Genomic DNA, 13791 nt, shown 5'->3' on the forward strand with positions numbered 1-13791 from the left:
CTCCTTGAAGAGGGCATAGGTCCAACACTACAACACATAGGCACAGACAAACATTTCCTCAACAAGACCCCAAAGGCACAACAAATTAAAAGGAGAATCAATACATGGGATTGCATGAAACTGAAGAGCTTCTGTTCAGCAAAGGAAACTATCAAGAACCTCAATCGAGAGCCAACAGAATGGGAGAAGATTTTTGCCACCTACACCACTGATAGAGGACTAATATCTAGAATATACAGAGAACTCAAGAAACTCAACACTAAGAAAACAAAGCATCCAATAACAAAATGGGCAAATGAACTAAATAGACACTTCACAAAAGAAGAAATTCAAATGGCCAATAAATGCATGAAAAAATGCTCAACATCACTGGCAATCAGAGAGATGCAAATCAAAACTACCCTGAGATTTCACCTAACTCCAACTAGAATGGCCATCATTCAAAACACAAACAACAACAGATGCTGGCGAGGATGTGGAGAAGTGGGAACTCTAAGACATTGTTGGTGGGATTGCAAATTAGTGCAACCACTTTGGAAAACAGTATGGAGAATCCTCAGAAGAATGGGAACAAATCTTCCATTTGATCCAGCAATACCACTGTTGGGTATCTACCCAAAAGAAAAGAAACCAAACTACCAAACTAATGCATGTGTATCTATGTTCATAGCTGCACAATTCACCATAGCCAAACTATGGAACCAGCCAAGATGTCCATCAACAGATGAATGGATTACAAAACTGTGGGATATGTACACAATGGAATTTTACTCAGCCATCAAAAAAAACTCAATTACATCATTTTCAGGGAAATGGATGGAACTGGAGGACATTATGCTAAGTGAGATTAGTCAGGCACAAAAAATAAGAAATCAGATGCTTTCCCTAATATGTGAGAGTTAGGGAGAAATGGGTCATAGGAGGAACTCTTGGAAGAGGATCAGTAACTTTTAACTCTGTTTACATTGTCTTTGGATATACAATATTTTTTTTATTTTTTAGGGAGTTTATTTACTCTTTTGTTGCCTGTGCCATTGAAATCATATCCAAGAAATCACTTCCAATTTCAATGTTGTAAGGTTTTATGACCCAGATTTTCTTCTAAAAGTTTATAGTATTAAGATTTATATTTAGGTCTTTTATCTATTTTGAGTTAATATTTGTATATGTGTTAGGTAAGGGTCCAATTTTATTCTTTTTCATTTATTATTATTTTTCAACAATATTTAGTTAAAAGACTAGTATTTCCTCCACCAAAAGTTCATGGAAACCTTGTCAAAAATAACTTGACAATGTATGGAAGAATTTATCTCTAGGCTTTTATTTAGCTCCAATGGTTTATATATCTGCCTTTAGAACAGTACTACACTGTTTCAATTATTGTAGCTTTATATGGTTTGAAATCAGAAAATATACATCTTCTAGCTTTGTTCTCCTTTGAGACTGTTTTGGGTATCTAGAGTCCATATTCCATATCAGGATAGATTTTTTCTGAAAAATAAATAAATAAATGTATGATAGTTTCACCTAAAAAAAAAAAAGAAAAAAATATTCTCTGGTAAGAAAGAAAGCAAAAAGAAATATTGAAATGTTATCTTTAAGTCATCAAAAGTTTGGTACCAGACAAATGAAACTGTTATGTGAGATTATCAATGTTAATATTGTATAAATTGCTATAATACTAGATGTCAACCAGTAAGCCAAGCGCGGGAAGGATGGATGGGGAGGGAATGGGGTGGGGATCGTGGTAGGGGCTAACTGGGCGAGATGTGCATGTATGTCTACAAAAGTATTTTCTTTATACCACTATGATGTATGAATACATTGCACCAATAAAAATAAATTAAAAAAAAATAAGAAGCCTCAAGTTCTACAAGGCCTTGAGAGAAAACTCTAGTCTGAATACAAACAGCACAGCAGTGTGAAGGTTTTATAGAAAGCATTTTCATGATTCCGTTTGTGGGAGAGTCACAAAACTCTTTTCCATACTTGAATGCCAGCACTTGTCACCTCGCCTGGTACAAAATTGGCCTGTGACACATGCTGGTTTGTTGAATATCGTAGAAAAGTAAGTTAAAGAGTTGAAAATAATCTAAATTCTCCTTTGAAAAAACTGGCAGGAGTATACTATTCCATTCTAATGTTACAATGCAGAAGTTTAAGTGGAAACATTCAAAGATTCACGATTTGTAAGGGTACAGGAGATAATTGTAAAGAGTTTTAAAAACAGATTCAACATTGGAATACACAAAATTTAATTTGTAAAGTAGATTTATTTTTCATTCTGTATATAAACTAAAAGGACTATAATAATTTTTTCCAAACTTCAAATGGAAACAAATAGGGAGGAAGAATGAGGTGGGAAAGGGAAAAGCATTCATATACAAGGAGAGCCTAAGCAAATAAAGTCACTGTTTATTCATCCATATATGTCAAGTTCTCGTTTCAACAACTGTTCTTAAACTTTTTATTGTGACATATTATATGGCAATTCAATATTTGCACACACTGGGCAGACATCAAATCGTAGTAATAAGACTTTCCATCTCTTCCAACATAATCGTATTGGTCGGCAATTTTATACTCTTCTAGTCCTAGTCGTTTTGAAACAGATTGCTTTAATCAATAGTTACTGTACTGTGCTATAGAAAAATGAGTACTAATTCCCCCTCTCTGTGTTTTGGTGTCCTTTACTGAACTTTTTCCACCCCACTCCCATCCGACCCGGTCTCTAGTGACCACTGTTCCATTTTGTGCTCTGAAATTAACCTATACTCACAAGTAAGTGACAACAACTGGTGTTCATTTGCCTTTTTGTATCTGGCTTACTTCACTTAGCATAATGATTTCCAGTCCATTAAATGACAGTCCTGCAAATGACAGGGTTTTATTTTTATGGCTGAATATTATTTCATTGTGTATACATGCCACATTTTTTTTATTCATTCCTCCATTGATGGGCATCTAGGTTGATTTCATAGTGTGGCTATTGTGAAGAGTGCTGCAATAAATGTGGACATATAGTAACTTTTCAGTATGCTGACTTTATTTTCTTTGGATATACCCAGTAGTAGAATTGCTGGAACATTATGACAGTTCTATATTTGGATATTTTTAAGGAATCTATGCCGTTTTCCATAATGGTTATACTAATTTACATTGCCACCAGCAGTATTTAATAGTTCCTCCTTTCTCCACATCCTTGCTAGCATATTTTGTCTTGATGATAGTCATTCTAACTTGAGTGACATACCATCCCATTGTGGTTTGATTTACATTTCCCTATGATGAGTGAGATTGAGCTTTTTTTTTTTCATGTAACCTGTTGGCCATTTGTATGTCTTCTTTTAAGAATTGTATATTAAGTGGTTTGAGTTGGATTATTTGTTTTCTGGTGTTCAGCTTTTTGAGTTCCTTATGCATTCTGGACTTTAGTCCTCTGTTATATTAAAGGCTTACAAATATTCTCCCATTTTTTAGATTGTCTCATAATTATATTGATTATTTCCTTTGCAGAATCTTATTAATTTGCTATAACCCCATTTGTCTATCTTTTGTTTGTATTCTTGGGGTTCTATGTAAAAAGTCATTGCCTAAACCAAATCTTAAAGTGCATCTCTGTTTTTGTGTAGTCATTTCAGAGATTCCAGTTCTATGTTTGGGTTTCTCATCTATTTTTTAGTTAACTTTTGTGCATGGTGAGTGGAAGAAGTCTATGTTCAACATTCTGCACATGTACATCGCTTTAGATTGAGCCATTGTGGAAGAGACTGTTCTTTTTCTAGTATATGTTCTTGGTGCCTTTGATCAAAGTCAATTGTTCTCATGCCTGTAATCCCAGTACTTGAGAGGCTGCGACAGAAGTATTGGATTGCAGATATGAAGCCAGCCTCGGCAAGCAGTGAGATTCTCATCAACCTAGCAAGACTCTGTTTCCAAATAATACAATTGGGCTGTGGGTGTAGCTCAAAAGTTAAATATCCCTGGGTTCAAATCTCCAGTACCACAAAAAGAAGAAAGGAGGGAGGGAGGGAGGGAGGGAGGGAGGGAGGGAAGGAAGGAAGGAAGGAAGGAAGGAAGGAAGGAAGGAAGGAAGGAAGGGGTTGTATGAACATAGACTAATTTCCATTGGTCTATGTGTTTGCTCATATGCCGGAGCCATGCTGTCTTGATTACTGTAGGTTGGTAGGATGTTTTGAAATCAGGTATTGTGATGCCTTTAGCTTTGTGGATTGCTTTGGCTATTCTGAGTCCTTGAATTATTTTTTTAATTTCTGTGAAATTAAACAGCTTTCTAGCTGTTGATATTTTATGGGAATCATATTGAGTCTATAGCTCACTTTAGGTAGAATGGTCACTTAACAGTATTGATATTTCTAATTCATGAACACAGAGTAGCTTTCATTTTTTTTGTGTCCTCTATACTTTCTTTCATCAATGTTTACTACTTTTTATTATTGAGGTCTTTCACTTCCTAAGGTAAATTTATTCCTAAATATTTAAAAAATTTTGTAGCTGTTTTCAGTTGGATTGCTTTCTTAATTTCTTTCTTTGTGAGTTCATTAGTGGTGTATTAAAATGCTACTTTTTATGTTATATTGTATGCTTCAAGTTCACTGAATTTGTAAGTTATGAAAGCTTTCTATGAAATTCTAACGGCTTTTTATGTAGAATTTAGATTTATCAATGCATAGAATCTCATCTGCAAACATGGATAATTTACCTTTTGTTCCACTTTGAATGTCCCTTATTTCTTTTTTACTCTTTTTTTTTTTAAGCTATGTCAGACTTTTTTTTTCCGGTGCATTGTAATTATGCATCATAATGAGGTTCAAAGTTACACAAACAGACATGTTCTCAGGTTCTTGGTGTGTTTCCCTTCAGGTCCCACCTTATAGATAAGTATAAGATTGAGATTGGTATAACAAAAATATAATATCTGAAGTGAATAATTAAATAGTCTTAGCAAGAGATTTACTGAGACAAAAGATCAGTGAGCTTAAAGACAGGCCGATAGAAAATATAAAGTACCAAAAGAAGGAAAAGGCAAAAAATGGAGCCTCTTGACTTGTAGAAAAATTTACTAGAATCCTAGAAAGAAAGAAAAAAAGATTAAGCCTGGAAAAATGTTAAAAAGAAAAAGGTGAGAATATTTTCCAAGTTCAATGAAGACTATCAGAATCTAAGAATCTCAACAAACCCTAAGCAAGTTAACATGAAGAAATCACACTTAGACACATAATTTAAAAATTACATGAAATTAAAGACAGTTTTTAAAATTCATGGAAAAAAGATGCATAACATACAGTGACTGATTGTAAGAATTACTGCTGGTATTTCATCAGTAATGATGTCAACCAGAAGACTACAGAAGAATATATATAAACGACTAAAAGAAAAAAATACAAGCTATCAACTTATAAATCTGTATCTAATGAAAATATATTTTAAAAGTGAAAGTTAAATAGGCAAATAGAAAATTCTTCACCAATTCCCTTGTATTAGAAAAAATATGAACATAATCCTTATGGATAAAGAGAAAAGATCCAATGAAAACAGAATCAATCATGAATTCCCTTAGTGGGCATACCACCTGTGGTAGGTATTGGAATAAAACATAGATACATAAAATAATGCAAATTGTTGCTGTATCTTTCTGTTTATTTGCTTAAAGAAAGTTAGTTGTCTTTTTTTTTTTTAAAAAAAAAAAGATCGAAATAAGTTTGGAAACCTCTGAAAGGAATGAAGAATTGCCAAAATGGTAAATATGCAGGTTAATATAAAAATATTTCCACTTGTTTTAAAATGTATTGAAAAGATAATTTCTCAAAATAATTGATTGTGAGATTTATATGGAGAAATATAATGTATGACAGAATACAAAAATGGCAGAAATAATGGGAGCGAGCAAATTAAAGAATTCTAAGTTTTATACAATATATGGGATGTGCTACATTAATTCAATGTAGACTATAATTTAAAGATGTATCTGATAATTCCTAGAACAACCTGAATATGTCAACAAAACTATATCTAGAAATACAATATAGGAAAGAAAATAAGATTCCTAAAATTACTAGATAACTCCAAAACTATCAGACAACGAGAAAAAAAAGGAAAGAGTAAACAGGGAAGATAGAAAATGAGTCGCACCGGGCATGGTGGCGCACGCTTGTAATCCCTGCACTTGGGAGGCAGAGACAGGAGAATCACACAGGTTTGAAGCCAGCCTCGCTGGTTTAAGAGACCCTGTTTCCAAATAAAATATAAAATAGGTCTGGGAGTGTAGCCCAGAGGTAGAAGGGTTCCATCCCCCATACCACCAAAAAAACAAAAAGAAAAGAAAAAGAAAACAAGTAGAAAGATGGTAGACAGTAATCCAACCATCGCAATCATTGCCTTTTGTGCATTTTAATTAAAGGCAGAGATTGGCTGACTGAGTAAGAAAGCAAAAGCCTGGGGCTGGTGTGTAGCTCCCTCACTGTTGGAGCACATGTCTAATGTGCACGAGGCACTGGGTTCAGTCCCTAGTATCATCTCCTAGAAAGTAAAACCCAACTACTATACATGCTATTTATGAGAGATGCACTTTAAACATATAGAAAAAGCTAAAAGGATGGGGAAAGATATACCATGTAGTCACTTGTCAGAAGAAAGCTACGGCAACTATATTAATGTCAAAGACATCAAGCTTAACAAAATATTTGCAAAAGCAAATCCATCTCTATATAAAAAGGCTGCTACTTGGCATAGGGTTTATCCTAGTCATGCAAGGTTAGTTTATCATGTTAACAAATATAATCTTGATATATGCAAAAAAGGTTTTTGACAAAATTATGTATTTATTCATGATTTTTTTGTAGTACTAGGGATGGAATCCAGAGGCAGTCTATTCCCAAGCTACACCCCCAGCCCTATTTTTTATTTATTTATTTATTTTGAAACAGGGTTACTAAGTAATTGAGGCTGTCCATGAACTGCAATCCTCCTGTCTCAGCCTCCCAAAATGCTGGGATTACAAGCATGTACCACCACACCCAGCTTCATTCATGATTTTTAAATTTTTTCAGCAAATTAATAATAGAATAAAATATCTTGAATATGACAATGTACCTATGAAACATCTAATGCTAACTTCATACTTAGTGAAAAAGACTAAATTGTCTTCTTCCTAAGCATAGGAATAAGAGAAGGATGTCTACTCTCACTGCTTTGATTAAACATATTTATCCTAGTCCTAGTCAGGATAAAATGGTATATAAAACAACACATAAAGATCTGAAAAAAAGGAAAACTCATTTTATTTATAGGTAGAATATTTTCATTCTAAGGAGTTTACCAAAAACAAGCACTAGAAATGATTGGTAGATTTAGCAAATAACTGTCCTCTAAAAGAAAACAAGCACAAATATTTCTGAGATCTTAGGGGAAGCAAACATTTCTTAGAAATGACATAGAGAATGTTTATTCTAAAGAAAAATAATCACCAGGCGTGGTGGTGCATGCTTGTAATCCCCGCGCTTGGGAGGCAGAGATAGGAGGATGGTGCAGGTTCGAAGCCAGCCTCGCTGGCTTAAGAGACCCTGTGTCCAAATAAAAATATAAAAAATAGGTATCTGGGAGTGTAGCCTGGAGGTACCCCAGTACCACCAAAAACACTAAAACAACAAAATTGTAATCCCAGCATTTGGGAGGTGAGACAGGAGGATCATGGTTTGCAGCCGATCTCAGCTACTTAGGCCTTCTGTAACTCAGTGAGACCCTGTTTCAAATTAAAGAATAAAAAATAGGGCTGAGGGTGTAGCTTGGAAGTAGAATGCCCCTGGATTCCATCCCCAGTACCACACACACCAAAAAAAAAAAAAAAAATTAAAACTTGTTTTCATCAAAAGGCACTATTGGTAAAATGAATGTTCACAGATGATAAGAAAATATTTACGGTACACATACCTGACAAAGGCTTTGTATCCATAATATTACAAATTCTTGTAACTCAACAATAAAAGGAATACAATCATACAAGAAGTTGGAGAAAACACCTGGGCAGGCACTTCACAGAGAATATATGAAAATAGTAAATAAGCACATGACATAGTGCTTAACATCCTTAGTCAAGGAAATGCAAATTAAAACCACAATGATAGGCCACTTATGCAACCCTAGAACAGCTAAAATTAAAAACACTGACTGAGCCAGGAGTGGTGACACATGCTTGTAATCCCAGTGCTTAGGAGGCTGAGAGGAGGATCACAGGTTCTCATCCAGCCTCCGCTCTTTCTGAGGCCCTCCACAACTTAGCGAGACCCTGTTTCAAAACAGAGAATTAAAAAAAAAAAAAATGGGACTTGGGGTGTAGCTCAGAGGTAGAATACCCCTGGGTTCAATCTCCAGTACCACAGAAGAAAAACTTCAAAAATTAAAAAAAAAACTGACTGCCAAATATTAGCAAGGAGGTTAAACTCTCATTCCTTATTAGTGAGTATGCAAAAGGATATGATTGCTTGAGAAAACTATCTGGCAGTTTCTTATAAAGCAAGCATATATTTGTTATCAATTTTACTTTTAGGTATTTAAGTACATTGAAAATGTCTGCATGTAAGCCATGTACAAGTAGGTGCACAAGGATGTTAATAATAGTTTTTTTTTGTAATGTTCCCAAATTGAGAACAATCCAAATATCTAAGAACATGAATAAGCAAATTGTGTTAATTAAATAGAATTAAACAGTGCAATGAATCAAACCATGATACAAGCAGCAACTTGGATGAATCTCAAACATTATGAGCAAAAGGAACCAGATATCTATGGGATCATTCAGTATGTATTCTTTCATAAGTTCTGGAACGAAAGAAATCTGTGTTGATGGAACTAAGGACATCGTTATGGAGAAGAAAACAAATGCTACAGGAGTTAGTCAATGGAGAAAGGACATGAGAGAAGTTCTCGGGGTGATAAAAATTTTTGTATATTCATTGGGTGTGGCTTTTTTGGGGTATATGCCTTTTCAAAATTTATTGATTTTATATTCAACATCTGTGCATTTTATGGTATGGAAATAATGCTTGACTTTTTGTTGTACTAGATTGGATCCAGGGGTGCTCTGCCTCTGAGCTACACCCCAGCCCTATTTCTTCTTCTTTTTTTAAATTTTGAAACAGGATCTCACTAAGTTGCTGAGAAACTCACTAAGTTGCCGAGGTGGTCCACAAACCTGCAGTCCTCTCAGCCTTTGAAGGACTGAGATTACAGGCATGTGCCACTACGTGTGACTGATGCTTGACTTCTAAGAAGGAAAAAAATAATAATAACCTATATAGGGCACCTTATGTTTTGAAGATGTCTTCGTGTCTATATCCAATTTTCTCAGCACCCATTTTAAGAAACTATCTTATGTCCAATTTGTGTTTCTAGCACCTTGTCACAAATCAGTTGGCTATAGATGCCTTTACTTCTAGGCTCTCTTTTCTGTTCTATTCGTCTGTGTGTCTGCTTTTATGGTAATACCATCCTGTTTTTATTACTCTAACTTTGAAGTGTGTTCCAGAGTTTGGTAGCATAATGCTTCCTGCTTTGGGGATTGTATTTTCTACTTCTATGGAGAATGTTATTGGTGTTTTGATAGGGATCCCATTAAATCTGTCGATCACTGTGGGTAGTATAGAGAATGTAACAAAATTGATTTTTCTGATTTATGAAGATATGTCTCTATTTTTTGTGTGATTATCATTTTCTTTCATCAATGTTTAAAGTCTTTGTAGAGGTCTTTTGCCTCTTTGGTTAAATGTATTCCTAGGTTTTGTTGTTATTTGATTGTTTTTTGGTAGCTATTATAAATGGGATTGTTTTTCTGAGTTCTACTTTGGATAATTGGCTATAAGCATATAGTAACTTTACTGATTTTTGTATGTTGTGTTTGTATCCTGCAATTTTGCTGAATTCATTAGTTATACTAGTTTTTTGGTGATGTCTTTGGGGTTTTCTATATATAAGATCAAATAATTTGCAAACAGTGATAATTTTACTTCCTTTTTTCCAATTCAAACGTACTTAATTTCTTACATAATTGCTGAGGCTAGAGCTTCCAGAACTATCCTTTAAAAATTGGTGAAAGTGGGCATTTTTATCTTGTTCCAGATCTTAGAGAGATATATCGATTTGGTTATTTGATATATTTGTAAGTTGAGGATTTTTGCATCTGTGCTCATCAGAGATATTGGCGTGTAGCATTATTTTTTGGTTGGGTCCTTCTCTGGTTTTGGTTTTAGTGCAATGCTGGCCTTGTAGAATGAATCTGGAAGCATTTCCTCCACTTCAATTCTTTTTTGGGGATGAGGGTAGAGGGGGAATTAACTTAAGAGGAGTTAAAATTCTTTTTTAAAGTATTTTGTAAAATTCAGCTGTTAAGTTCTCAAGTACTGGAGTGTGTGTATGTGTGTGTGTGTGTGTGTGTGTGTGTGTGTGTGTGTGTGTGTGTTATTAGGGATGGAACCCAAGGGTATTCTAACACTGAACTACACTACCACCCCTATTTAAGTCTTTTATTTTGAAACAGGGTCTCATTAAGTTGCAGAGGACCTCACAAAGTTGCTGAAGCTGGTCTGTAACCTGCAATCCTCCTGTCTCAGCCTCTCAGGTACTGGGATTATAAGCATGTTCCACCTACCTGGCTGAATAGGAGATTTTTAATTACCTCTTCAGTTTCATTACTCACTATATTCTTCAGGTTTTCTCTTCCTTCATGATGCAGTCTTAGAAAGGTGTATGTGTCCAGGAATCTGTTTATTTCCTCTAGTTTATCAAATTTGTTATTGAATTGTTTATAAAAATTGCCAATGACCTTTGTAATCCTATGGTGTTAGGGTTAATTGTCTGGTGTAATATCTCCTTTTTCATATCTGATTTTGCTTGTTTGAATCTTCTCTTTTTTTCTTAGTTACCAAAGTTTATTGATTATCTTTTCAAAGTACTAGGTCTTCATTTCATTAATCTTGCGTTTTTAGTCTATTTTATTTATGTTCTTATCTTTTTTTTTTTTTTTTTTTTTTTTGGTGGTACTGGGGTTCCTGGAAGCCCTTCTATCTCCGGACTACACTCCCAGACCTATTTTTACATTTTTATTTGGAAACAGGGTCTCCTAAGCCAGCGCACGGGGCTGGCTTCGAACCTGCGCGATCCTCCTGTCTCTGCCTCCCAAGCGCGGGGATTACAAGCGTGCGCCACCACGCCCGGCATGTTCTTATCTTTATTATTTCTTTCCTTCTGCTAATTTGTGGTTTGGTTTATTCTTCTTTTTCTGTTTCTTCAGGTACAGCAATAAAGCAGTAAGTTATTTGAGACTTTGTTTTTGTACTAGATTCAATCCAGGAACATTCTACTTCTGGGCTACATCAATATATCCCCAGCCCTTATTTTATTTTGATTTGTTTTGTTTTGAAACAAGATCTAGCTAGTTTGTTGAGAGGCTTACCGCATGGCTGAGGCTGTCCTTGAACCCAATCTTTCTGTCTCAGAAGCCTCCTAAACTCCCAAGTACTGGAACAACAGGCAGGTGCCATCATTCCCAGCCCTTTCTGCCTTTTGATGTAGTCATTGATTACTACAAGCATCTCTCTTAGTACCATTTTGGTGCCTCCCCTAGGTTTTTATTGTGTTTCCATTGCCATTTGCTTTGAGAAATGTTTTACTTTTCTTTTTAATTTCTTGCTCAGGAGTAAGTGGCTTAATTTTACATGTCTTATAATGTTCAAGGTCTTTCTTATTATTGATTTCTAGATTTATTGCACTGTGATTATAAAATACTTGTACTCTTTCTTTCTTCCTTTCCCTTCCTTCCTTCCTTCCTTCTTTCCTAATGGAGCACTTTTTTGCCTAAGTTTTATCTATTCTGGAGAACTTTTCATATGCTGTTGAGAATAATATATAGTCTTCAGCTGTTGGAAGAAGTTTCTATAGATGACTGCTACATGTATTAGGTCTAGGGTGCATTAAGTCTACTGTTACTTTGGTCTAAATTATCTTCCATTCTGAGAGTGGGATGTTCAAGTCCCTACTATTATTGCTTTGGAATCTTTCTCCCCTTTTATTAATATTTGCTTAATTTATTTTTGTTCTTTGATGTTGGGCGAGCGTGTGTGTGTGTGTGTGTGTGTGTGTGTGTGTGTGTGTCTGTCTGTCTGTCTGTCTGTCTGTCTATGTCTATACTGGTACTGGTGATTGAACCTAGAAACATTCTACATCCAGGCTACATTCCTGCCCTTTTTAATTTTGTTTTAAATTTGGAAACAGGATCTGCTAGGTTGCTAAGTGTCTTACTAGGTTGCTGAGGCTATCCTAAAACCTGCAATCCTCCTGCCTCAGTCTCCCGAAGAACTGGGATTATAGGTATGTGCCATCACTCCAGCTAGTACATATATATTTAGAACTGTTATATTTCCATTCTGAATTTTTTTCTTTATTATTACATAATTCTCTTCTTTCTTTTTACAAATTTTGATTTAATGTCTACACAAGTATAGCTACTCCTGCTTTCTTTTACATCCCATTTGTATGGAATATCTTACTCCAACCCTTTGCATTCAGTCTGTACATCTTCCTAGAGTCAAATTGAGTTTTTTTTTATAATCAACACACACAATGAATCTTTAAAAAAATTCCATCTGGTCATTCTATACTTTTTTTTTTTTTTTTGGCGGTACTGGGGGTGGAACTCAGGGGCTTGTCTACCTCTGAGCTATACTCCCAGACCTATTTTATACTTTATTTGGAAACAGGGTCTCACTATGTTGCTGAGAGCCTCACTCAGTGGCTGATGCTGGCTTTGAACCTGTGCGATCCTCCTGTCTCTGGGATTACAAGCATGCGCCACCACGCCTGACCATTCTATGCCTTTTGATTGAAGAATTAAATCCATTTACATTTAAGGTGATTATCAATAGGTAAGGTCTTACTATAGACATTTTATAGCTTGTTTTCTAGTTTTATTATAGTTTGTTTCTTTCTCCCTGGTTGGATAGTGTTCATTTGTGATTATATAATCTATTCTAGTAGTATGTTTTGATTCCATAGTCATTATTACTTTTATCTATTGTAGGTTTTGATTTGTGGTTACCATGTAGCTTTTAAAATATATTTTGATTATAACAAGCTATTTTGAAGTGATAACAAGTTAACATAATTGCAAAGATAGGAAAAGACACCAAAAAAAAGAAGATACACTAATTAAAAACTGTACCCTTGTCCTAGGTTCCTCCCACATTCTGAGATTTCATGTCCCATCTTTATATATTGCCCATCTCTTAATTTTATTTATTTATTTATTTATTTATTTATTTATTTATTTATGGTATTGGGAATGGAAGTCAGAGGCATTCTACTTCTGAGCTATACTCCTAGCCCTATTTTTATTCTTTATTTTGAAACAGGGCCTTACTAAGTTGCAGAGGGCCTCACTAAGTAGCAGAGACTGTCCACGAACCTGTGAACCGTGATTCTTCTCTTTCAGCCTCTCAAGTACTGGGATTACAAGAATGCGCCACCACACCCAGCTTTCTTACCATATTTATGCAGTTATTAGTTTTAATTATTTCATCTTCATACTAAAAATATAATTTATACACTATGTTATAATAAAGCATTCCAAATTTGTTACTCTTACCAGTTTCATACCTTTTCATATCTTCTTACTCATTAATGTCTTTTAGGTTGAAGGAATGTCTTTAGCATTAATTTTAGGACAGCTGTAGTTGAGATATATTCTGTTTTTGTTTGCATGAAAATACCTTTATATTTTCT

The sequence above is a fragment of the Muscardinus avellanarius genome (assembly GCF_963383645.1).
Source record: "Muscardinus avellanarius genome assembly, chromosome: 13".
NCBI classification, from domain to species: Eukaryota; Metazoa; Chordata; class Mammalia; order Rodentia; family Gliridae; genus Muscardinus; species Muscardinus avellanarius.